This window comes from Papio anubis, chromosome 8, assembly GCF_008728515.1.
Source record: "Papio anubis isolate 15944 chromosome 8, Panubis1.0, whole genome shotgun sequence".
NCBI lineage: Eukaryota > Metazoa > Chordata > Mammalia > Primates > Cercopithecidae > Papio > Papio anubis.
The window spans coordinates 14,839,843-14,867,678 of record NC_044983.1 but is presented as its reverse complement, the minus strand read 5'-3'; the positions used below and the strand labels follow the sequence as shown (position 1 = coordinate 14,867,678).

Below are 27,836 nucleotides of genomic sequence, written 5' to 3'. Positions count from 1 at the left end.
TACTTATAGATAATGATTCACAATTTTTAAATGAAGCATACCTAATAGATGTACCTTTTTTTTTTTTTTCTTTGAGAACGATGGATGTTCAAATAGGATTTTTTTTTTTTTTTTTTGTGGGGTGAGTTCTTGGCTGCCCTCTGCTGCAATCCTCTCATGGGAGATTCACTCTCCAGCTAACTTCTTGTAATTCATCCTCAGAGCCTCTGTGGGGCAGGATAGATAGTCATGGAAATAGCCATGTCCTTGGGATGCATCCACTATGGTGTCCTTGGGATGCATCTACCATGGTGACCATACAGTCAAAACAATAAGCCCCCTCATTTGCACTGTAGTGCAGCTCATTCAAGCAAAGCTATCTCCAGTAGGGAATTTCCCCTGTAGGGAGCATGTGCACTTTGATTTTATCTGTCCTCAGACTGACCCTGTGCTCACTATAATACTAAAAAACACACACCCTGAGTGGAGATTTAAAATGCTAATGAGATACATGACATATGAAGAAACTTGTACAGCTACTGTGCCTATGTGCCCAGAGGACCACCCAGACACCTCTTCCTGCTTGCTCATGGATAATTATGTAAGATTCCCATAACGGGAGTCTTTCTAGTGCCAGTCTTTGCTGTCTCATCCTCACAGGCAGGTCATCCTGACTCCCCTCTCAGTGTGTATTGCCTATTCTGCACTTAACTTTCAAAATATTTGTTTTTCCTTTGCAATGAATTACTCTATGCTGCATCTCTTTTCCTGTGTGTCGCTTGTTTACATTATTTTAAACTAAGAAGAAAAGAATCGAGGTCTCACAACAGGCATCAACACCCAAAGTTACCACCCATAGCTTCTTATTGCTGAGGTCCCCTTACCCTAGCTGTTTGTTTTGTTTCTCATTTTTATTTTTTGGGAATGAGCTCTTCAGGGGGCTTTGACCTGTTGAACTTCTTCCAGAACATCCACTTTTCTCTCAGGCAACTCATGCATCATTGCCAATCTAAATAATGAAAGAATAGCTGCCTTCTTTACTGGCTTTTCTTGTCCTGACATTGTAAGCAGCTCACAGGATAGATTTCTGCATTTGCTCTACTCAGCCTTAAGTCAGACACCAGCTTCTTTGCTTCTCACACAATAGGTAGCGCTACAGGTGGTCTTCTCAAATCTCCTCTTTCTAGACTTCTGGCAAAGAGGAGTAGGTGGGAGAATGCCTCAACTATCCAGCTTTCACATATTTCAGCCTCTTCTACTACCACCCCTTGACTGATTGGGAACTAAGGCTCATAAAAAGCTTTTAAACATCATTTTTGCAAATTTGAACGTTTAATTTTGTTTCTGAGCCTTTGGGGACCTCACCAAAAGTTGGGGCAAGAAAAGTTTCCTATTTTAACATGCTGTTAGATACTGTTATTTCCAAAGAACTAGATATATCCTTAGCAAAGGTCCTCCACTCTTTCTGCCAAGATCTCAGTCTATGAACAATACAAGCTTAAATGGGATTATCAAATATATACTACTTATATATTAAAGGTATTGATTTCATTTTGACTGTACTTGCAATTAGTATAGTGAAGTAGTTGGTCTTTATTAGACTGACAAAGTTTTGATTCTGGCCCCATAAGTTATGACCCTTGTGCAAGGGAATTTATCACTCTGTAAAATGATGATAATGGTCCGCTTCATATTGTTTTCATGGAGATTAAGAGTTAAAATATGTTAATATGTGTTAATCATGTCAAATAAATAGTACCAATTCGATACAACGTTTTCCAGAAAATCTTTCCAAAGAAATTTCAAGGGAACTATAAACCAATGGCTAAATAAACATGGATGCACACATTTTGCAAAAAGTTTAGTAAATTGAACCCAACTTTTTTTTTTTTTTTTTTGAGACAAGGTCTTGCTCTGTTGCCCAGGCTGGAGTGCAGTGGCGATCTTGGCTCGTTGCAACCTCTACCTCCCGGATTCAAGCAATTCTTCTGCCTCAGTCTCCCAGGCAGTTGGCATTACAGGTGGGCACTAGCTAATTTTTGTATTTTCAGTGGAGACGGGGTTTCACCATGTTGGCCAGACTGGTCTCAGACTCCTGGCCTCAAGTGATCCACCCACCTTGGCCTCCCAAAGTGCTGGGATTACAGGCATGAGCCACAACGCCCAGCCAAACCTAACAGTACTTTAAAAAGATACCACATAATGATCCAGTAGAATTCATCCAAGACGGCAAGGTTGGTTTAACACTGAAAATAAACCTATGTAATTCACCACATTAACAGATTACAGACGAACCACATGATCACCTCAGTAGATGTGGAAGAAGCTTTGGCAAAATCCAACATTCATTTCTGAAAAAAACACTATTAGCAGAGAAGGAAGCTTTGTTAACCTAATAAAGGGTATCTGTGAGAAACCTACAGTTAACATCAAACTTAATGGTGAAAGACTGAATGCTTTCCTTCCAAGGACAGAAAGAAAATAAGGATGTCTGCTTTAATTACTTTTGTTCACTTATTGTACTAGAGGTTCTTATTCAACGCAATAGGCAAGATAAACAAACAAAAGTCATGCCGATAAAAAAGGGAGAAGTAAAACCAATTATATCTACAGATGACAAGATACAGATACAAAATTAAATTGTATTTGTATATATGGGTGGCAAACAATTAGGAATATAAATTTAAAAAGTACATTAAAAATAGCATTGGAATAATGAGGAAAACACTTAACGAAAGATTCTCAAGACCCATACTTGGAAAACTACTGATCATTGCTAAGATAACTTAAAGAAGGCCTAAATAATTGGAGAATATACTGTGTTTTGATCATAAGTTTCAATGTTATTAATTATCCTCAAAATAATCTACATATGTAACACAATAATAACCAAAACCTTAGAAAGCCTTTTGTTCAGGCAATTAACATTATTCTAAAATTTATATGGAAATGCGAAGGACATAGAAATTCTGACACAATGTTGAAAAAGAAGAAAGTTGGAGGTCTTCATTAACTGATTTTAAAACTTAGTATATAAATGTGCAGTGAGCAAGAGAGTGTGATTTTGGTGTAAGGATAGAAAAAGAGGTTAATAGAGTGTGTTCAATGGGGAAAAGTATAATCTTTGCAACAAATGGTTTGGGAACAATCATGTAACCACATGCAGAAACCCAATAATCAACTCTTACCTCCCAACATCAACAAAAATTACATTGAAATGGTACATAGACTTAAATATAAAAGCTAAAATTGCTGGGTGTGGTGGTCATGCCTGTAACTGTAGCACTTTGGGAGGCTGAGACGGGCAGATCACCTGAGGTCAGGAGTCTGAGACCAGCCTGGCCAACATAGTGAAACCCCATCTCTACTAAAAATACAAAAATTAGCCGAGCATGGTGGCGGATGCCTGTAATCCCAGCTACTAGGGAGGCTGAGGCAGGAGAATTGCTTGAACCCGGGAGGCGGAGGTTGCAGTGAGCCAAGATCTTGCCATTGCACTCCAACCTGGGTGACAGAGCAAGACTGTGTCTCAAAAAAAAAAAAAGAAAAAAAAAATGCAAAAAGTACAGGACTTCTAGAGGATAACATAGGAGAAAACTTTAGTGGTCTTGGCCTTGGAAAAGATTTCTTAAATACAACACCAAAAACACAATTCATAAGAGAAAAATAATCAATATTGTGCATTACCAACTAAAACATTTTATTCTGTTAAGCAAGTAAACCAGGAAAAATAATGCAAACATGAATCTGATAAATAACTTGTAATTAGAACATAAAAATGTCTTCTAATAAAAAGAAATAGCATAGTAGAAAATGGGCAAGATATCCAAACAGATGTTTTATCAAAGGAGTTATACAGATGATAAATAAACACATCAAAAGAGGCTTAAGATCATTAGTCACTAGGGAAATGAAAATTACACCACAATGAGTTATCACTACTCACCCACTGAAATGACTGAAATTTTAAAAGTCTGAGCATATTACATATTGGGGGGCTGTAAACTCTTTTTTTATTTTTAATTTTACTTTAAGTTCTGGGATACACGTGCAGAACCTGTAGGTTTGTTACACAGGTATACATGTGCCATGGTGGTTTGCTGCACCTGTAAACCCATCATCTAAGTTTTAAGCCCCGTATGCATTAAGTATTTGTCCTAATGCTCTCCCTCTCCTTGACCCCAAACCCCTGACAGGCCCCGGTGTGTGATATACCGCTCCCTGTGTCCATGTGTTCTCATTGTTCACCTCCCACCTATGAGTGAGAACATGTGGTGTTTGGTTTTGTGTTCCTTGTTAGTTTGCTGGAGGGACTGTAACTCTTAATACATTACTGGTGGGAACGTAAAATAATAAAAGCACTTTGGGAAACAGTTTGGCATTTTCTTAAAAAGATGTATGTACACCTACCTATGACCCCTCCATTCCACTCCTAAGAAGAGTAGAAGGAAAGTGGAAACGTATGTCCACCAAAAAGCTTGTACCTTAATGTTCGCAGAGACTCTATTTGTGATGGTTACAAACTGGAAACAACCAAAATTTCCATTACCCGTTGAATGGATTGAGGTATATTCATACAATAAAAAGGAATGAATTATTGATACAAGCAACAATGTGAATGAATCTCAAAACAATTATGTTGAGTGAATGAAGCCAAACAAAAAGAGTACATATGGTATTCAATTTATATAAAATTATATATAAAAATGCAGACTAATCTATCACGATGGAAAGAAGATCAGTTGTCTGGGGATGAGAAAGCAGGGAGTGGCGGGAGGGAGGGATTGCACCTTAAGTAGTTAATAGTAGCTTAATATTTTAGCTATTGTTATAATTATTACTATTATTAGCCTCTCACCTCCACAAATGGAAAAGGAATGAAAGAGAATATTGAGATTACATAAGAAATCACCGAGAAAACCTTGGAGTTTGCTTTGAATGATTAGACCGAATTTTTGTTATTATGTGAAATAGTGTATTGAAATTGAGGTTGAGTTATAGAAAAAGAAAAGAATTTTAGTTTTTGGTTAACACAGGGCGTCTGAAATAGTCTACCCTTTACACACACAATACATATACACATTGTGGCCATCAATCCTGTGTTGTATTTTTCTGTGTCGAATCAACGATTATTTTCATGTTGAGGACCATAAATCCTAGTTCTATGTTTCGAATGCCAATCTCTAACTCTGCATGATCGCAACAGGAACCACTACCACACATTTCATGTACCTTTCTTGGCTTTGTCTTCTGTCTTCCTCGCTGGATACAGGGAACCCCACCAGCAATCGGTATATGCTGTTGACTGGTGGACTCAAAGCGCCTATGCGTTTTTTGTCTTCCATGATGTTTCTCTATTTCTGACTAAGATGTTTCTTCTCTGGGCTAAGTGCGAGATAAAGATTCTAGGAATTTTGGCAAGGTTTTTGACAAAGGGTTTTACTGTTTTTTCCTAGGGATGTGTTTGAAACTGTGCAGTGCTCTAGTAGCATTTTGAAGGTGGGGCCCAAGATGTTAACTGTCTTCCATTCATGGGATAATCCTCAACAACCATGAATTGCGTCAAAGGCTAAAAGCACCGCTGTGGGGAAACACTGAGTCCTAGTCAACGATATTATACGGTAAAGGAAATAGAGCCACAGGGATGTTGAACCAAATGATCTTCATGCTCTCTCAAGTGCGTTTCTTTTATACATGGAGGTTTGGGCTCATGTTTTATACTCTGTTATGGTTGCCTTGCAGTGGGCAGGAGGAACATACCCACTTAGGGATGACCTATTGTATCCCCACTGACTTCAGTAGGACACCATAAGGCTTCAATGCCAAGAGCACTAGACAAGGTCCGTTTTCACACTGCTGGTAAAGACATACCCCAGGCTGGGCACTTTACAAAAGAAAGAGGTTTAATGGACTTAGAGTTCCACATGGCTGGAGAGCCCTCATAATCAGGGTGGAAGGTGAGAGGCACGTCTTACATGGTGGCAGACAAGACAAGAGCGATTGCGCAGAGAAATTCCCGTTTTTAAAGCCATCAGATCTCGTGAGACTTATTCCCTATCATGAGAACAGCATGGCAAAGACCCACCCACATGATTCAATTATCTCCCACAGGGTTCCTCCCACAACACATGGGAATTATGGGAGATGCAAGATGCGATTTGGGTGGGGATACAGGGCCAAACCATATCACAAGGATACAGGTCATTTTATTAGAAAGGTTAAAAACTGGTCTGATGTCAAAGGGGCGGTAGAGACAGAAAAAGAGCTCAGAGCTTCTGATTCCCATTTCCATTCTAACACTGAATTGGGAAGTTTGAAATTTCTTGAAAATTAGCAAATAAATAATATAAATTAGAACAGCATGCACTTTCTCCTGAAAAACAGCACAATGTAAAATGTAAAAATTTCTCACTGTGCGTTCACTTTATATTGTGTTTTTTTCTGTTTTCATTCAGAGCTTAAGAACATGGCCTGTGGAGTCTGACTTCCTGGCACAAATTCCAGCTCTGCTATTTCTGTGGTGAAGGCGCAATGTCTTCTTTTTTACCAAGGGAGAAGAATAGGATTGTTTTGGGGATTATAGAAGATAATTTATATCAAGCCTTTACCAGTGCCTAGAACACAGTGAGTCCTCAAATGTTAGCATAAATTTTGTTTTGTTAACGTAAATTTTGTTTTGTTAGCATAAATTTTGTTTTGTTAGCATAAATTTTGACTTTTAATCAACTTATAGTAGCCATACAATTTGGAAATTATTATCTATGGTTATAAGAGTCCTATAATTGCTTTTGAAAGTGACGTGATTTAAAAGCACACTTGGCTGGCTGCAGTGGTTCACATCTGTAATACCAGCACTCTGATGGGCTGAGGCAGGAGGATTACTTGAGCCCGGGAACTCGAGGCTGCAGTGAACTAGAGTCACACCACTGTGCTCACTCTAGACTGGGCAACAGAGCAAGAGTGTGTCAAAAAAAAAAAAAAAAAAAAAAAAAAAAAAAAGAAAAAGAAAAGAAGGAAAAATCTGTGCTATCTACAGAGCTGATGGTGGAAAATAACTCCATTGATTGCCTGAAACTGAGGAACATCGATATGGTAATTCATGTGGTCTTGAGGATTTTTTATACACACAAATTTTTCATCATCTAGCTAAATGTTCTTCATATCTTTAAAAGTTTGCCTCCTCTCACTTTTATTGCCTACATTTATTTCTAAATGTATTATTGGTGACTGTACCTTTCCCTGTCTCCCTGAAAGATTGTGGAATTACTTTCAAGTTTTAACGGGCTTCGTTAGTAAGTGAGAGCTAATTCTCGACATTGCTGTTTTGTCCTTCACTCTCTATATCCATGATGACATTTTACCATATGAATGCCAAGTGAGACTGTAAAAAAAAAAAACAACAAAATTTTTGAACTATCCACTAGGGGGAGGCCTTGCTCTTCCATTCAATGTAGATTTTCTTTTAAAAAATACAAGTGAAATTTAGATTTCTCTCTCTGTGAAAAGCTGAACGTTTCAGTCCTGGTATTAAGAACTCTGTTTAACGTCATGGTTATATCTTGGCTCTGCTGAGTTTGACAATGCAGAATTCACTTGAGGAGGAAAGACATCTGTTGATCTGTGAACAGTGTTTAGTTTCCTTGTTTCTTTATCCTTCATGGACTACTCAAGCAACAGTCTCACATAAAATACTGTTTTTCACAGAAATGTCACTGTTCTAAAGACTAAATGGAAGGACTCCCTTCTGCCTGTTTACAGAGATGGCTTACTGAAGGATCTCTGTGTCATATAATTGTACTTATTAGTCTCGATCTCTTCACCATGTTGATGGAACTTTTCAGAAGAAACGAAGGAGTGATATGAAGGCTTCTGGGTTTTTTAAAGAAGATTTACAAAAAATAGAAAAGTAACTTTTAATGGCCCATTTGAATTTGAATCTCCAAATAGTTCCAAGTAACTACCATTTAATTTTGGTGTCTCTATAGATCAATTTTGCTTATCAAATTATATCACTTTAGCAATAGATGGGATAATATGAAATAATAGAATGATGGAAGTATATTAACTGGTAAGAGCTAAGAGCTAGCAGAGGTTTATGTTCTAATTTGATTAGCAAATGTAGTCTTTTTCAAAGCACCATGATTGTCCTTTACCTGGTACTCAAGAAATTTAAAGTTTAAGGTAGAATGGTGGTGTAGCTGCTTGGGAAAAGTTTGGCTGTTTCTTAAAATGTTAAATGTAAATATACCATAGGACCCAGCAATTTCAATTCTAGTTACCTGCCTAAGAAAAATAAAATTATATATTCACACAAAAACTTATATGTAAATGTTCATTCACAGTTTTATTTATATTAGCTAGAAAATGGAAAGAACTCAAATGTCCATCAGTTGGTGAGTAGATAAATAAAAAATGGTATAACCACATAACACAATACTATTGGCCAATGGAAAGGCATGGAGTACTGGCACACGCTACAACATCTATGAATCTCAAAAACGTGGTGCTAAGTAGAATCAGCCAGACACAAGAGACCACATATTGTAGAATTCCATTTAAAGGAAAAGTCCAGAAAAGGGAAATTGATAGTGACAGAAAGTAGATTAATGGTAACCTGGGAGTTGGAGTGGTTCTAAGGAGTACCTGGGAGCTGTTTTAAAATTGGATTGTAGTAACGGTTGCACAACTCTGTACACTTCCTAGCAGCCAATGAATTGTACACCTAGAACTTATTGTATGTTTAAAGTTATTAAAAATGAATAGAATGAATCTGAAGATCAAATGTTTCATGAACATTTTGTAGGGAAGAAATCAAACTCATCAGATATTTCAGCTTCCCAGGCCAGGCCACCTTGTGTCTTCAAGAATCAGAAAAGAGTAGGAATGCATGACTTTCGTTTCTGTCACCTTGAGAAAAACAGAAAAATGCGTCTAAATCAAAGCATCAGAATCCAAGCTATAGCACCTGTGTTTGCCTGTGACCTGTAAAAATTCCTTTAACTCACGCAATCTACCACTCTCTGAACTTGACGAGACTCTATTAGTTACAGTCCTTTCTCTCAAGGCACATGAACACTGTGTTGTTTGCTTATCTTGAGCAATTAAATATTATTTTTGGGAGGTGAGATGCACACAAAAAATAATTACTATTTCTTTTAGAGGCAGGGTCTCACTCTGTCACCCAGGTTGCAGTGCAGTGGCATGATGATGACTCACTGCAGCCTGGAACTCCTGGCCTCTAATGGTCCTCCTGCCTCATTCTTCCAAGTAGCTGGGACTACAGGTGCATGCTACCATGCCCAGATAATTTTAAAAGTTTTTTTTTTTTGAAAGACAGGGTCTTGCTATGTTGCCCAGGCTGGTCTTGAACTCCTGACCTCAAACGATTCTCTCGCCTTGGCCTCCCAAAGTGCTGAGAGTACAGTCATGAGCCACTGTGGCTGGCAAGAATTTATTTTTTTCTTTTTCCAGCTATCTTCTGACGAGCTTGGCCACCATTTTCAGTATGTCTTTGAAATTGTCCTTTGCCCTTATCTGGCCTGAACAATGGATTATATTTTCTGACATCACAGGTGCAGAATTTTGGCAAGCTTAGTTCTAAAAACCACTTGAGATAGAAATCTTCAAGGAAAATATTTGAAGTAAAATAGTATTCACAAATATAGTGATAATTTTGCTTATGGAGATGAATCTATTCTAATCTCTCTCCCTCAAGCCTTATTTTTTTTTTTTTTTTTTTTTTTTTTTTTTTGAGACGGAGTCTCGCTCTGTCGCCCAGGCTGGAGTGCAGTGGCCGGATCTCAGCTCACTGCAAGCTCCGCCTCCCGGGTTCACGCCATTCTCCTGCCTCAGCCTCCCGAGTAGCTGGGACTACAGGCGCCCGCCACCTCGCCCGGCTAGTTTTTTGTATTTTTTTAGTAGAGACGGGGTTTCACCGTGTCAGCCAGGATGGTCTCGATCTCCTGACCTCGTGATCCGCCCGTCTCGGCCTCCCAAAGTGCTGGGATTACAGGCTTGAGCCACCGCGCCCGGCCTCAAGCCTTATTAATAGTCACAACTGTTTTGAGAGTCATTGAAAATGTTTGAAATTAGTTTTACAAAACCAATCAAAAAGCTGCTTACATTTAAAAGGAAATGATGGAGTGTTTGTCTACGTATGGTTATTTGTCCTTTCCATCTTGGCGAGCAAGCACTTTTTCTTATATGTTTTCGAGAAATTTTCTTTGAAGGAATTACCTTGTGAGTGTTCATGCATCCCATTGGTGGTTAGACCGCATTCCATAAGCTACTCTACTTTTTAGCCCAAACCTTCTGTCTTTCAATCTCTTGGTAACTACTGGGTGCTTACGATGTCCTGGGCTCTGTCCTAGACGCAGCCCTGATGTTGTTATAGCAGCTAACCAACCTAGTACAGTTCCTGTCCTCAAAACCCATTTTTAATGAATAAGACCTAGTATTTGACAGCACACCAGGGTGACTACAGTCAGTAATAATTTAATTGTACTTTAAAAATAACTAAAAGAGTACAGTTGGATTGTAACACAAAAGACAAATGCTTGAGGGGATGGGTACCCCATTTACCCTGATGTGATTATTATGCGTTGCATGCTTGTACCAGGATATCTCATGTACCCCATAAATATATACACCTACCATGTACCCACAAAAATGAAAAACCATTTGTAGAGATGATCTTTAAACAGAAATCAATAGATGATCAACCAAGGTATTGAAAGATTTAGAATCTCCATTTATCTTAAATTTTTTTAAAATTTCTGTTTCTGAGAATGTTTAGAAGGTATATTGTATATAAGTACATGTGTATAATCTATAAATTATAAAATCCACACATTAAAGGTACATATTCATATTATTTACTGATAGAAGCTTAAATAAAAAATGTTTGCAAACCACTGGCTTAGTTCATTAGTGATAGTAACAGGTGGCTTCTGAGAAATTTTAGACCCTCATGGACCCAATTTACTCTCATAGTAATAATGAACCCCTCCAAATGCATACCAAATAAACAATAAATAGAGGCATAAACACTGTGCCTATTATATTTAAATGCAGCTTCATTATTAGTCCCCTATACACCATATCTTCTAATCACTTCTGTGTCTTAAGTACTTTAAATATCGAAAATTTTTGGCACTAGCATGATCTCATTCACTCGTCTCATTCATGTAGCACTAACCAATTACAGTACTACATGGACAGGAAGAAGTATTAGGAATGTTGGCAGCACACAGCGGGGGCAGGCTAGCCAGTTCCTGGAGTTCGAAGAAACTTTTCTATGGATGTAGCATCTAAGTTGAAACTTGAAGGCTACGTAGAATTTGTTATTCTATTTCTAAGAAGTAGAAAAAGAGCCTTCTGAGAAGACACCAAGTACAAGCCATTCTATTAATAGCATTAAAGAGCAGCATGCAAATTTGAGGTTATTAATAGTATAGTGAGGCCAGGTGAGGAGGCTTATGCCTATAATCCCAGTGCTGTGGGAGGCAGAGGTGGGAGGATTGCTTGTGGTCAGGAGTTTGAGACCAGCCTGGGCGACATGGCAGATCCTGTCCATGGGACCAAGAAGCCTGAAGACCTTCTGCAGTTGGTTGTATCGTCCAGAGGAGAGATGGCATCTGGCATTAAATGAGTGCTAGTGAGGACAGAGGGTAGTGATCTGCTTCAGACGTAGAATACACAGAAGATGGTGGTTGATAAGACATGGGGGATGAGGACTATGACACCAGGTTACTGACATACAGAAAATGAACAGGTTTTTCAGTTGGAGAAAGACAACTCGATTTTGAGAATTATGGAATTTAAGGTGTCTGCAGGGTGTCTAAGAGAGCTGGTATACATTTTGATATATAGACCTGAACTTCTGTACAGAATTCTGAGCTGAAGATAGAGATTTCAGGGTTGTCTGCATAAATATGGAAACAAACTACGTGAGTGGGTAAGGTGCCCAGACTGAATATGTAGGTGTGAAGAGAAGACGCTTGGAACAGAGCCCCAAGGAACTCCAAAACTTGATGGATCAGTAAAAGAAAAGTCGCTCACAGAGGGAACTGTGAAAGAGAACGAGGAAAGGAGGAGAGTATAATGCACTCATATCCAAAGAAAGGGACTATTTCAAATGGAGAAAGATGTCGAATGGAGAATACTGTAGAGAATAAGATAAGAACTAAAACTAACCATAAGGTCACCTTGGCAAGAGAGCTTTACTGAAGTGATAGCAACAGATCTAGGACTTGAATAAGTGGTGTAAAACGTCTCTTCCCAGAAATCTTTGTATGTGTGTCTCTATTAATTGAAAAGAGATGGATGGGCACGGTGACTCATGCCTGTAATCCCAGCACTTTAGGAGGCCGAGGCAGGGGGTCACTTGAGGTCAGGAGTTCCAGACCAGCCTAGCCACTGTGGTGAAACCCCGTGTCTACTAAAAATACAAATATTAGCTGGGCTTGATGCACATGCCTGTAATCCCAGCTGCTCGGGAGGCTGAGGCAGGAGAATTGCCTGAACCTCGGAGGCAGAGGTTGCTGTGAGCCGATAATGCGCCATTACACTCCAGCCTGGACAACAGAGTGAGACTCCATGTCAAGAAAAAAAGAAAGAAAAGAAAAGAGATAGTAATGATCTGGAGTAGGTGAATTAATTCCTTCACTTTATTAATGTGTTCCACTTCCTAGAAAACGTAACAGACCAGTTAACATACATGTGTCCTTAAAAAAGCCCCTAGAGTAGTTAAGGATAAGAATGCCTGGCTCTAAAGAAGACTGGAGACAAAGACCTTTAATTTCTGGCTAAAGGAAGTTTCAAGGTGGTAAAGATCACTACATAGTCAGTGGCCTGCTTTTCAGAAGGCTAGAACTTGCGGTGAATTGTGCTTCTTTTTTCTTATACCCTGAATCCGGTCAATTACCCACTGTCATTTGCTCTTCACTATTTTTAGTACGTGCTTTTTATAATTATCAGTCCTTGTTTTTTAAATAATTATCAGTAATTGTCCAGATTGTTAACTAATAGGAAGCTAGAATACTGAAACACAAACTACTGGGGTGCAGTCTAGGAATGGGATATAATTGCTCAGGCCCTGATATTGGGTTGATTCTGCACCAAGCCTCAGTTTCCCGATCTGTAAATTGTGGGAGTTCATAGTGAGCTCATCATGTTGTTGTAAGGATTAAATCAGACAAGATGTATGTAAAGCACTTAGTTGGCTGGCCTGCTGTAAACATCCAAATAAAAGTTCATCGCTAGATAAATTATTGTTTCACCTTAAAAAAAAAAGTCATTTCAAACGGGCTTTGTGTGTACAGAGAAGCCATTCCAAGGTCAGGATTAAAGTCAATATCAGGGTTGTGAGAATAAACTTGATAGTGTGTTTATCTGCAATATTCATTTGCCTGCTGCATTGAAAATCCAGAGATAATCTTCTTAGTGTCAGTCAACCCTCTACTGCTTCTGCCTTGCATTCGCAAAAACTCAGCTGTCCTTTTCCGCTCTATGTTGCCAATTTACAATTGTTGGCATTCCCACTTCCTGTAGCGGAATTATGGTCTTTTTGGGTGTCACTTAAATATTATAAGGTTCAGCTGAATCTGCTTAAGAACTCCCAAGACACTGAGCACAAGCGTTCTCAGTTGTGTGATGATGTTTGGAATGTCCTTAGGCAGAGCTGTCAGAGCCTGAGGGTGTATCCTACACACTTAGCCGTGTTGGAAGTTCAGTTCATAGCACTTTGAAGACCGAAAGATACTTAGATATGTCTAAGATCATTAGCATTATGAATTTATTAGCCACCAACATCAAATGCACAAGGCTATTAGAACAAACAAGATAAAAATTAATCTTTAACTGCCAACAAAGAAAAAATTGAAAAAAAAAAGAGGTGAAAATGCAAATATATATTCTCAGTGTACAGAAGAATTGCAAAATTCTGGACTGGCTAAAGTGTGTTCTGCACAAGGGTTATGGAAAGCTTGAATAAACATGAAATATTCATGCTTTAAGTAATCACTAGCTTGTTCTAGTATCTCTTATTAATTTAACAATTAATAGAAACTTAGGAGAGAAGGAAGAACACTGGCTCAAAAAAGTTGGAAATATTGACAAAGTGTGAACAAAGTGATGCGTGATGGATGATAGAATCTAAGTAATTAGTATAGAACATGAAGGCAGGATGGGTTTGAAAAGGATCCAAGAAAGTAGAGGAGACAGTAGACCTAGAAATTAAAAGATGTGGTAGAATGAGAATTAAATATGTCAAAGTCAGACCAATTCTAGATAACAGGTGACAAAACTGGCCCCTGGTCTTGTTCAATTGTCCTATTCTTGCTTATCTGCAGTATTGCTACCATGACTGTTACTTTTGGAGACAATATGGACGAGAGATAAGTTAGCTTTATAGCATTTGAAAAATGTAGCAGGATGCAAGCTTACCTTTAAGGGAATGAGTCACTCTCTCTATTACAGTGTGGAGATACCAGTCTGTCTTCCTACAGAAATTTTTACACTAATTTGACTGTTTTGTGATGTGGTTTGGGATCATTTGGATTCAGAGAATCCTGTACGTGAGCCACTATTTTGTGATAATATTTTCTAATTTTGGTTTTACATTTTTTTGGGGGTATAGTTTCCAGAATTACCTGAAAAGAGTGGTTCAGATACACGTTCTACAAAAAACTGGGTATTAAAAAAAGTTCATTGCCTGCTCAATTGCATAGTAGTTCTTAGAATTTTTAATGACAGGAGTTTGTGAGCTATAGACTGAAAAATGATCAAAGAGCCATTAGCGCTAACCTTACTTCTATTTATAGTTATCATAATGGCCCCCAGCCCTGACTGCGACTCTTGTTCAACTTCAGTCATCCAGAACCCGTCACCGAGGTTTCAATGCATTGACTTATTCTGTTACTTAAAGTTTCACTGATGAATGTTTTTTTCCTATTTGGCGCCTGCCTTTGGAAAGATAGCTGCAAGCAAGGAACACTCATTAACTCAGTTATACATGGGGGGAGCGTTGAAGAAAGGCAAACTTTTCTTACTGATGTAAAGTCATTTTTGGAACTATTAAACCTCTAGAGGAGAAAATGATTTTGCAGTGCATATTCCATACCTTGTAGAGCCTGTCACAAACACAGCCACTGACGTTTAAAGATACTATTTAAGAAAACACAGCTGGTAGGCGTAATATTTAAATAGTGCCCCGACGTGATGCCCGGCAGCTGCTGCTGCATCACATTTGAAGTGCATAATTGTCAAAGTGAGAGCAGTCTCCAGGGAAGTGTTCGGAGAGAGTGAACTGAAACTTGTTCTCTAGTCTTTTCTCCCGGATGGGAAGCAATGGCATGGGGAGAGAGTGCGGAGGAAGGGAGAGATGCAGAAAGGCAGATTCTTCTGTGTAGGTGAGTGGATGAGATAATGAAGCAAGTTAATTTGGGCTCTGCTGACTTAGTTATCTGTCCCTGGCACTTTTCTCTGTACAAGCCCAGGAAGCCATCTCCTTCCTGAGGTTTTTAATGAAACAATTTACTTGAAATAATAATAAAAAAGAAGAGCTTCACATGCTCTTGCATTTAAATTGGAGTCTTTCCTCTCCAGTGTAGGCCTTGTCGTTGATTAGTAACACTGGGATGAAAATATCCCAACTATCTCTGAGAAAGGTGGATTAATTCGCTTGTGGTACACTAAATGATTTGGATTGTTTTTTCTCCGTCTCTTAAAACATGGCCATGACAGACATTGAGAAAGTTAATTAGTGTATGGTGTTTTTTTCTTCTTAAAAAGAAGACAACTATTTAAAAAACAAAAATAAGAAAAAAAAGAATGTGAGTTTTATGAGATAGTGACCAACATTTCTCCCCAGAAGTTGTATAGTTCTGACTTTAAAACCGTGGTGACCCGTGTGTCTCCCCCAAAGTTGTATAATTCTGACTTTACACCTGATTTATAATTCAAACTTTAAAGTGGATTCAGACTGACTCTTTGTAATATTCAGGTTGTACCATCCTGTGCAGAATGTGAATCCAGAGAGGGCAAGCACTTTATTTTGGGAATGTTTTACTTAGTGCCAGGTATTCTGTGAGTATAAAGTGTGAATTGATATTGTTGACTCCAGAGATACTTATGTTTGGGATTACATTTTTGAATACTGAATTTACTTTAAAAACCGTATCAGATTGAAGTCCGCATCTTTTTGTGTTCAAACCTTTAGAATGATATTCTTTACTTTTCCAATTATTTGTTCCACTCTTTGAAAATCACTGATGTTAGCAGACTCTTCATTATATTTAAATACATTTATAGAATCACAGGTCTCCTCCTTAAGATGATATTTCTTTGCTCCTAGGTAGCCCTCAGAGAATTCACTACAACTTTTAAAAATCTAAAATCCTATGGAAGCAACTTGTGATTTTCTTTTATATTATATTCCTGTGTCAAATAACTTTTACGGTTGAGAACTTTTTCCTGCCAAAACTAAATTCCCCTCCTTAAATTTTAAGCCTATATATCAGAACCCAGAACAAGAGCCTGTCTACCCACCCTGTACAAAGCTATCATTCTCTTTTTCGCCTGGAATGGTGAGATAGAAAAAAGAAAGCTGTTTGGTTTCACATAAGGAGCCAATTTTTCATCTTGACAAACTCATGTGATTACTGTATTTACTGATAGGGTTCCATGACCAGTCTTTGAGTCATCTCTTTAGAGATTTTACCACTTTTGACTGTAAGGAAAGAGAAGGTTATGTGGTGCTATTTCTCCAAGAGTGTCTAGGACTTGCAGAACAAATGCTATGGGAAAATAATTTCACCCAGCAGGCTCTAGGATACTAACAGCAACTTTCTAGGTGATTAAAATTTCAAAAGACCTAGATACCCATTTAAATGTAATGGGATTGAAGATGAAAGTGCTCAGGGTGTTTGGTTAATTCCTTAGGATCTAGCTTAGACTTGTTACAGCTAATGTCCAATTAGAGGACAATGTCCGTTATTAGCCTAAAGGTTTCTTTAAATTTCCATTTTCAATGCAAATCTAATTATCACAAACATATTAAGTTATTGGGGATGAGTAGAGCAAAGAGGAAAGGATAATCGTTGCATATTCACCATTGCTTCCATCTATAAAGACAATGCACTGTTGGAGATCAAAAGGTAGCTAAGACAGTGTTCTTGCTTTTAAAGACTGAATGTTCTTGAAAGTGCAAAAGGTAAGTACAAAAGTATGGCTCTCATAACGTGAGAAGACAAGAAACCCAGAAATGGAAGAAAAATAGTAGTTGTTGGGGAAAGACCAGTAATCCAGTCACAAATACTGAACAAAGTGCTGAGCCACAGGGGTGAGGAACTATGCGGAATTGAAGAAGAAAGGGTATTACTTGAATTAGAGCTGTAGCTACTTTGAATAGTAGCAGGAGCTGTACAAATATCTCTTTAAGTGACATGAATGAGAGTACATAGTCAGGTTTTTATAAAAAAAATTCCAAGTCTTTCCTTGAATTTATAATGGTTATTTTTATTGCGTTAAGATTTAGGATTACTGCCATATTGAAGAAAATGAGGACAGTCTTTCCAGAAAATTGCCTAGAAGGAGAAAAAGAAGCAATAAGTGAACATGACAAATCAATGAGTCGAGGTGGTCATAGGATGTTCCTATTATTTAAATGTTAAGGCTGGTTTATGTCTTTTGCAGTGCCTGGTTGTCTTAAAATCAATTTACCTTAAAAGTTTGCCTCTCAACCAAACAATAAATAATAATCAAAATGTATAATTTCATATAGCATGCTTCTTAAAACACTCATTTTATTTTTCACATTCTCAGTGAGTGAAAAGTAATTGAAACAGGATGTAGGAGGAAGAACAGTCCTGTCTCATGACTACTCTGAAGCTATTTCCTCATCTGTAATATCTATGCTTTTAGTTTTGATAGGGGACTGTGTAATGCAGAGATTTGAATAACTTGCCAGCTGCTTTTTGTCACCTGGGTTGCCAAGGAATAACTGTGATGCAAAGGACAATTAGGGCAAAGGTGCATGCTATTATCGCCTGCTAAGGATTTGACCACATTATCCTGTGTTGGCTGGGCCTGGTGGCTCACACTTGTAATCCTGGTACTTTGAGAAGCCAAGGCAGGCAGATCACTTGAGATCAGGAGTTCAAGACCAGCCTGGCCAGTATGGTGAAATCCTGTCTCTACTAAAAATACACAAAATAGTTGGGCATGGTGGCACGTGCCCGTAATCCCAGCTATTTAGGCGGCTGAGGCAGGAGAATTGTTTGGACCTGGGAGGTGGAGGTTGCAGTGAGCTGAGATTGTGCTACTGCACTGCAGCCTGGGCAACAGAGCGAGACTCTGACTCAAAAAAAAAAAAAAAAAATACCTTGTGCTGTTCTTCTTCTGGTGAACAGAAGGAACAGAATGAATGTGAGCCTCCAAAGGTCATTTTCTTGCCTAACTGAAGGTTTAGATGAGAAGCAGAGCCGGTGGCCTCCTTATTTCCTTACCTTTTTTTTTTTTTTTTTTAAATTACTTTAACTTCTAGGGTACATGTTCAGAATGTCCAGTTTTTTTAACATAGGTGTACATGTGCCATGGTGGTTTGCTGCACCCATCAACCCATCCCCTACATTAGGTATTTCTCCTAATGCTCTCCCTCCCCTTGTCCCCCATCCCCTGACAGGCCCTGGTTTGTGATGTTCCCCTTCCTGTGTCCGTGGGTTCTCATTGTTCAACTCCCACTTATGAGCGAGAATATGGCGGTGTTTGGTTTTCTGTTCTTGTGTTAGTTTGCTGAGAATGATAGTCTCCAGGTTCATCCATGTCCCTGCAAAGGACATGAACTCATCCTTTTTTTTTGGCTGCATAGTATTCCAAGGTGTGTGTGGAGAAATAGGAACGCTTTTACACTGTTGGTGGGAGTGTAAATTAGTTCAACCATTGTGGAAGACAGTGTGGCGATTCCTCAAGGATCTAGAACTAGAAATACCATTTTACCCAGTCATCCCATTACTGGCTATATTTCCAAAGGGTTATATATCATTCTGTAAAGACACGTGCACATATGTGTTTATTGGGGCACTATTCACAGTAGCAAAGACTTGGACTGGATAAAGAAAATGTGGCACATATTTCCTTATTCTTGACTCCTGTGGTGTTACCTCTCCAATGAGATTAGAGGAAACAGGAAGATGAATACAAGGTAGAAAGAACATTCCTTTTTTGAGATATTAGAGAAGAGCTAGCTTAAGCCATTCAAATCATGGTTGTTTTTTCTTAGATTCTACCATGATCCTACTACATCTTCAAGTGTGCCTCACCCGTGCACCAAGGAGGAAATCCACATCACAGCGGAGGAAAGAGAGAAAAAGAAAAGCCACAACTACACAAACAAAAACAAACAGTTGTGCCTCTCAAGTAAAGTATGAAAAGAGAGAGAATAATTGAACAAAACATAATCCAGACAAATAATTCCAAGTAGATGGCTGACCCACTGATGTGTTTATTCATGGAAATCTTGCAGAGTGTCTACTGGGTATCAGGTATTTCCTTAGGGTCTGAAACAGACAAGGACCCTTCGTTCGTGGAAGTTACCTTTTAGTGGGATGGGAGGAACAATAAACAAGTAAATGTGTAGCTGAATCATATAATTTCTTCCAGTTGTTAAAATTATTGAGAAAAAAAAATATGAGCTGACAGTGGTGGCTCACACCTGTAATCCCAACACTCTGGGAGGCCTGAGGCTTGAGCCTAGGAGTTTGAGGTGGCAGAGAGCTATGATGGTGCCACTGCACTCCAACCTGGGTGACAGAGTAAGATCCTGTGTCTAAAAAAATAGAAATAAAAATAAATAAGTAAAAATCAAATAAAATATGGTGGTGTGGTAGTGAATGGAGGGGGCTGAATTGAGTCTGACCAAATCTTTGGAGAAGGCATCACCATCCAACAAATACTGACAGATTTGGTGTCTATCATGCAGTAGGCATTGATCCCATTGACCACTGCCTTTTTCACCAAAAACCCTTTCCCTGATTTTCTGTCTAAGTTCTATCTTGTCTCTGTGACACTATCTGAGTACTGTACTCTTTAGTCTCTGCCTACAGGCTGACACATATGACTAGTGTCTATACAGTAAGACTGCTGGATCAGGTGAAATCATATGAGATCATATACAGGAAACTCTTTTATAAAATATATTCAACAGCTATTTATTGTACACCTTCTATATGGCAGACATACATTAGTGAATAACACACACAGACACACACACACACCCTGCTTGTGGTGTTTATGATTAGTTAAAGATAGAATATAATTATTCTTTTTTTTCTTAAAAAAGGCAAACTTAAGGCTAGAATTTCTGTAATGAAGCCATTTTAATTTGTGTTCTATTATATTGAGATGTCAAATATTTGCTAAACAAATACTGCATTATATTTATTTAGAGGCATTTTCACCTGATGTTCCTATGCCTTGCATAATTGCTTTATTCTGAATCAGGTTTGGTCACTAAGCAAAGTGAGGTTCCTATTTTGACTTGATCATTCAGTATTTTGTATTTCTAGCCTTCTGGCTTATCCTACGATTTTATTTTGCAAAGAATTTGTCTATTTTTGAAGTTATTTATTATAGTGTAAGCAGACATAAAACTATAACTTCTATATGCCTTATGGTTCAATCTGCTACCTCAAAACAGCTAGGTGAGTCTATTTATCTTTCCTACTTTCTAATGTATTTTAGCAGACTAAGGAATATTGGTTGAAGATGCAGAAACATACATCTTATGAGAAAATGGGTCAGCTTAACATCTTCAACTTTGAAATGGGAGTGAGGCCCAAAACATTCACAGCGATAAAATTATTCCTTAACTTACAATGATTAATGAGAAGAAGGTGCCTCTTTACCTGAGCTAAATTCTACAGACGACAGAGCAAATAGGAGAGAAGAAATACAACTTGCTCTGAGTTTTTTTCATGACCCTAGTGAAGGTTAAAATAACAGGAAACTGATGAGTCATACAATGTCTATTTTCCCTTAGGTGAAAAGACCTCACTTCACTACTGTATTAGTCCGTTTTCACGCTGCTGATGAAGACATACTTGAGACTGGGTAACTTATAAAGAAAAAGAGGTTTAATGGACTCACGGTTCCACATCGCTGGGGAGGCCTCACAATCATGGTGAAAGACAAAAGGCACCTGGCTCAGACAAGAAAGAATGAGAGCCAAAAGAAAGCGGAAATCCCTTATAAAATCATCAGATCTCGTGAGACTTACTATCACAAGGACAGTATGGGGGAAACTGCCCCCATGATTCACTCATCTCCCACTGGGTCCCTCCCACAACACATGAGAATTAAGGAAGCTACAATTCAAGATGAGATTTGGGTTGGGCACAGCCAAACCATGTCAACTACCAACCTGCAGACTCCCATAGGCAAGTGAACTGCGTTCAAGGTGCCCAGGCAAATGATATTCAGGGAGAAAATGGAATTGTTTTTAAAAATGTACCCTATAATATGTGCTCACGATTTTTTTTGCGGCGAAAGTGAAGTAGTAAAATTAACTCTGCATTCTAAGATTTCCTTCGAAAGTGACCAGCTCCCCTAATTCTATGAGAACAAATTTTAAATTAGAAAAAGGAAGCAGAGAAAAATAACTAAAAAATGTCAGATACAAGAGTTAACACAGGAAAATAAAAAAGAAAATATTAAAAGAAAGTATGACTCAAATCCCCCATGGTTCCCCCACCAGTTCAACTAAAGTAAACGATGAACTATTGTGAAATTCTTCCTCATCTATTTTTTTAAATGGCTGACACATTCATGATAATATCTTGAATAGAACCTTTGGAGATTGGGAGAAATTATTTTTTTTGGAAATCACGTTGTGACCTGGCATTTTCAGATTCTGGCTGTGATGCTGCCTGGCCTCTAAAAAGGGGCAAATGAGTGACTGTCAAAAAAAGAGAATCCGTGAAAAATGACTGGGTGATAGTGACATACGATGGAAAAATAGGAAAAAGATGAGCAGAAAAATAAATCTGACGAGGCTTTTTATTTCAGACAATAGTGCTTTTGTGTAGTTTTTTATTTTTTATTTTATTTATTATTATTATTATTTTTTAAGAAATGTCATTTTCTAATCCTACATGTCAAGATACATGGCTGTGTGTTGTTTTACTAGCCAGGCATGGTGGCATGTGCTTGTAGTCCCAGCTACTCAGGAGGCTGAGGCAGGAGAATGGCTTGAACCTGGGAGGCAGAGGCTGCAGTGAGGCAGAGGCTGCAGTGAGCCGAGATCGTGCCACTGCACCCCAGCCTGGATGATGGAGTGAGACTCAGTCTCAAAAAAAAAGAAAAAAAAAGATAGACGGCTATATGTTGTTTTCTGCTTAGCTTATCCAGAACAATCAGGCAGGTGCATGCAAGAATATTTTCCTCTTTTTTTGTGTGCCATCAAATCTATTTTCTATCATCAAGAGACTGTTCAACCCAAGGCACCTCTGACAGGCAGATATATAATTACAAAACATTATGTTTTAGCCTCCATAACATTAGTTTTGCTGATACCTCTACTACTGCGATAACCCCTATATTGAAAAAGCACGGATTATGCCTGAGGACAGAGTTGTTGCTTCAGCAACTTGAGTTGGAAATTAATCAATCTGAGATTCTGTGAAATTTAATTCAGAAACTGCTGCCTTTAAATTTGAATTTTGCTTTTTTTTTTTTTTTTTCCAGGGGGCACCAAATGAATTTATTGTACTCAAGGACAATAATTAGCCCTTGCCTGTCAAAGAAGGAAAATTCTGCTTCATTAATAGACCCAAGAGAGGAGGCTCTCTGAACTTGCTTTAACATCCAGCTGGTAGAGTCAGGATTTAGCAGCGAAATACCTGGGCTGCAAAGGGATTGGGGGCTTTCCTCCTAGGGACCGAAACACTGCTTATTGTAAAGATTTCTATTATATTAGGGTCAAGGAGAATTGAAAAATAGGAGGAAGGAATCAATTTCAGGCAGCCAGATTTTATTTCTCCTGTGGGCACATATGATGCTTGGGAATTATTATGTTAAGCATAAACTTAATAAATGTTTTTTTCCAGTTCTCCCCATCATAGTTATATAGGCAAGTGAAAGGTTGCATGTTCACTCAGGGGTATTGGGTTTCAAATTAAGGTGCTCTATCATCCAACAATTCAAAAGACACTGCTGGACCAAACTCATTTCTATGAGAACATAGCAATGGGTTAAGGCAAATGGCAGTTTCAATGTTTTTCTCTTCCCTTCATTTTCTGGTTTGCTAGTGTAATGATGTCAGAGTACCTTAGTTAATGCTGTCCGATAGAACTTTCTGCGATGATAGAAATGTTCTGTACCTCCATAGTCCCCTAAGGTAGCCACTTATCACATGTGGCTACTGAGTGTTTGAAATATGTCTAGTGAGACTAAGAAATACGTTTTAAATTTTATTTAATTTTAGCTGATTTAAATTTGAATAACTAAATGTGGCTAAATGCTATAGCATTGACAGAAAGATCTGAAGGGCGGAATAAAACCATTAATGACGCATTGGTCTACACTGATTAGGCTTCTTCGATGCTAGCATTAGAATTATTAAAATGTCACGTAATGTTGTCACTTCACAAAAATAAATTTGCTTTGCCTTTTACTTTTTAAACCAAGAGAGGAACATGCATTTTCAGATCAGATGAGCGGTTCAGTGAATATACTTTCATGAACAATTTTACTTCTCCTATTTGGCATAGGAAATTGATCTCTGAGTCAAGTAAAGGGAACTCTTTGCTCCTGGAGAAGACACATCATGACACTCAGTGGTAATTGAACATGAATTGTCTGCAAGTTGCAATATCTCAGTTTTGTTCAGGATTAGACTTGCTTTCTTCAACAGGAGAGAACTGTCACTATTAGGTGAAGGTTATCAGGTGAAGTGTTCAGGTGCTCTCAACATTTTGTGTTACAATTTTGTTTGTATAACAAGGGATGGACTTTTGGATTGCAGTTGTAGTCAATAGTAGATGTTTAATACTTTTTTCACTAATTATTATTTACAGTGAATTCTGTTATGTGATCTTTTGCATTCATGTGTTAACTACGTTATGAGAGGCAAAACATAAGCTCACATCAAGAACCAGAAATTTCTCTCTTTTAGGATGACAGAACATACCCTATCTTAATCTCGTATAGATGCCAACACTTTTTCATAATAGATAATTTATGGCATGCCAACAAGAGATGCAAATATAAACGTGAGCTACTGAAATGAATTTCTATTCCTGTGAACTTTCATTATGCACCATAGAGGCATTATCTAGGTGTTAAAGTTTTCATTCCGTAATGCATGAAAATTGCGTTTATATAACAATGGTGGTGAAATGATAACAGCAAGCCTTGTGGTGGCTAACAATTTGGCCTTCTTATCTTCATATTCACTGTCAGCCTTATTCTTCCTGTTTCCAAAGAAGACACTGTCAGTGGTGTGCTGGAGTGTTCATGATGGTTGACCAGAGCTGACTGCATACCTTTTATCAACTCCATGTTCAGTGATACCACGATGGGAGCTTGAAATTTGCCATGTTGCGAGTATGTAGACCAAGAAATTGTGAAATGCTACAGATCAAAGCTGGTTTATTTTGGGAGAGATGATTGTTAAACACTTACCAGCATACTACTGGATACAGAGGTGACCAGCTCTGTCCTAATTATAATGGTGGGGACAGAAGTAGCAGGGACAGGAGATCAGGGAGCTTTTTCTTTTCTAATCCTGTCCTCCCAGTTCCACTGAAAATGTTCTGTTTGCCAATCAGGTAGAAATAAAGTCTGAGTCAAAATGTTCCACAGTTGTCTGTACAGGCTTGATGGTAAGCTTTAAATAATTATTTAGGCCATGTATGGTGGCTCAAGCCTGTAATCCCAGCATTTTAGGAGAACAGCTTGAGCCCAGGAGTTCAAGAACAGCATGGGCAGCATAGCAAGACCTTATCTCTACAAAAATACAAAAAGTTAGCTGAACCTGGTGGTGTGTGCCTGTAGTTCAAGCTACTTGGGAGGTTAGGGCAGGAGGATCACTTGAGCCCAGGAGTTTGAGTCTGTAATGAGCCATGATCCTGCCACTGCACTCCTGGGCAGCAGAGTGAGACCCTGTCTCAAAAAAGTTAACTAAAAACAATCATTTGTAAGTCTCTTATATAAATAGAACCCCCACTGCAAAGAGTTTAAAGGAATTTGTAATGAAAGCTGGAGCATCCCAAAGCTGCAGCCAAGCCTTGTCAGTGACCCATCTTATTTGGGACCCTGTAGTAATTACAACCATTGCCAAATCCTTTCGTGTTAATGGAGAACGTTGAGATGCAGAACTTAAACATGACTTTGTACTATAGCCATGCAAAGTAAACCCTGTGTGAATTTATGGTGGAGATTGACAACACATAGAAAAAATATGCACCCTTTTCAATCCTGAAAGTAAGTTCAAGTTCGTTATACTGTTTGTGGGGCTAAGGGCTTCTTTCTATTAGGTATAGCTCACTACTGTCTTTAATTTTAGTCTTAATTCTGGGTCCATGATTTTCTATCGTTATACTTTCCTTCATTTCCACAGACTTCAATCTCATCTTGACTTAGGTAATGAAAAGTAGATGAAGCTGGGAAAATTGAGGGACTCTAGGAAATTTAATGGATAGATTATGAATATTTATGAATTATTTCACATCCTCTCTTCTATTTCTTCCTTGTCAACTTTCTTCTACAAATGTTTTGCTAAGGTAGAAAGATCAATCAATTTCAATATATGAAATATGTAAAATGCTGTCAGTCTAAAGAATTGCCCTCTGATAACATTACTTTTAGAGATGTTTCTAGACAAGGCGAGTAAAATTGCACTCAAGATGTCTGCTAAGAATAAGTTGTTATAGTAATACTTTTCACTAAAGGAACTTACTCATTTTTTTTCTCCTCTTTCCTCATTTTGAACTTTGTCCCACTTACTAAACTCTCTTGTGTTGTATTAGCATTCTTCTTCTCCTAATTAAATAAAAAAATCCCTCAAAACCCATGTTCTTCAGAACATTTGGAGAGAGGTATCAGGAAAACTTGCTTACCTTACCTAAATAAATTCCAGAAAGATCTCACTCCCAGTGCTGTCCACTGAGAACTTTCCTAACATACTTCAGTAGTTCCCATTCTGAGCTCTACAACTGTGGACAGTCATACAGTTTATGAGAATTCGGGGGTGACAGTGTGTTCAGGGAGATGCAGTGCCAAATTCTGAAAGCTGATTGCTTCGTTAGGGAGACTGGGAATGTTGGCAGCACGGAAATAACTTTTCTTTTGGAAGGTTTGCTCCTTGCAACAATAGTCTCACTTCAGGTGCAAATCAGCACATGGCAAAATAATAATCCTGGAATTCTGATTCTTTTGAAGCATTGGAGATAAGTAAGAGTTCACCTCCTGTTTCTCAAGTGGAAGTTCACACATTTGAGAAAGCAATCTACCTTTTGGAGAATATAGCAATAAAAACAAACAGCCCTTTTTTTCAAGTAAAAATCCAAACAGTAACAAGTTTTCCTGCAGTGCTTCCTTTCAGAGCATGTCCTAAGAGACTAAAGGAAAGGCAGAAAGGAAAAGAATGAAAACAAAAATCTTTGACAACTTACAAGACTTAAATAAAAGAAACCTGAAGATGCTCCGTATAGCAAATACTTAACAGATGCATACTTACAAAACATTTCATGGTGTTCAGTTTGACTCTAGACAGGTCGACTTAGGAAGCATTAAAGGAAATGCTAATTTTTCATACACCCACACTTCTTATCCTAACATCTAAATGGTATTCAGAAATTCCTGGTGCTTGAACTCCAGTTGCTTTTTGGCTGAGTTTTTAAATTTTATAAGCCTTCTTCATGTATATATATTGAAGATAACCATGATACTTATTTCACAGGTTTATTTTGTCATTATTATTTACTTTTATTATTACTTCCAAGTCATACTATGATTCTATTTAGTTGTTTTCATATCTGTTGCCATTATCTTAGCCCAGTTGTCAATCATCTCTTACCCGGAACACTGCAATAATTTCCTACTAGTCTTTCTCTTTCTCTCTTGATTTTCTCCAGTTCTTACCCTATGGCACATAAATTTATTTCTGGAAAAGAGAAGTAAAATTGTACTCAAGATGTCTACTAAGAATGAGTTATTATAGTAATACTTTTTACTAAGAAAACTTACTCATTTTTTTCTCCTCTTTCCTCATTTTGAACTTTGTTCCACTTACTAAACTCTCTTGTGTTGTATCAGAATTTTCTTTCTCCTAATTAAATTAAAAAAATCTCAAAACTGATGTTCTTCAGAATATTTAGGGAGAAGGTATCAGGAACACTCACCTTACCTAAATATATTCCAGAAATATCTCACGCCCAGTGCTGTCCATTGAGAATCTTCCTAATATACTTTGGTACTTCCCATGCTAAGCTCTACATCTGTGCAAGTAAATTTCTGTGCAACTGGGTGAGAAATGGAGAAAATCAAGAAAACAAAACAAAACCCAGATCAGATTATTTACTTTCTCAATAAAAATAATTCAGCATTTTCCTTTTGCTGTTAGAATAAAATCTGAACTCCTTTCACGGCCCGGAAGCATTTAAGAGATCCTGGCTCTTTTATTTTATTTTGTTTTCTCTAGGTTGCCCCTTCTGCTTGCTTGAAATTTCTTTCTTTCTTTCTTTCTTTTTTTTTTTTTTTTTAAATCTGTCTCCAGTTCTTATTATGGGTGGCTCTTTGTCCTCTGCTGGGCCCATTCAGATGATGATCTTCCTTCTTCCTTCATTTTGCTTGTCCACACC

General features: G+C 38.0%; 1 long non-coding RNA gene across 5 annotated transcripts in view; it reads left to right on the top strand.

The window, feature by feature from the left end:
* LOC103886655 overlaps positions 1 to 21,103 on the top strand; it is a 34,766-nt gene extending 13,663 nt beyond the window's left edge. The window contains exons 3-5 of one of the 5 annotated variants that reach the window (XR_002523712.2): positions 5,436 to 6,603; positions 19,259 to 19,520; positions 21,017 to 21,103. This is a non-coding gene — a long non-coding RNA (uncharacterized LOC103886655). Of the gene's footprint in view, positions 1 to 5,435; positions 7,364 to 19,258; positions 19,718 to 21,016 lie in introns of those variants that run through there. The other 4 variants (XR_002523713.2, XR_002523714.2, XR_002523710.2 and 1 more) reach the window with 4 other exon arrangements.
* Positions 21,104 to 27,836: the final 6,733 nt, after the last annotated feature.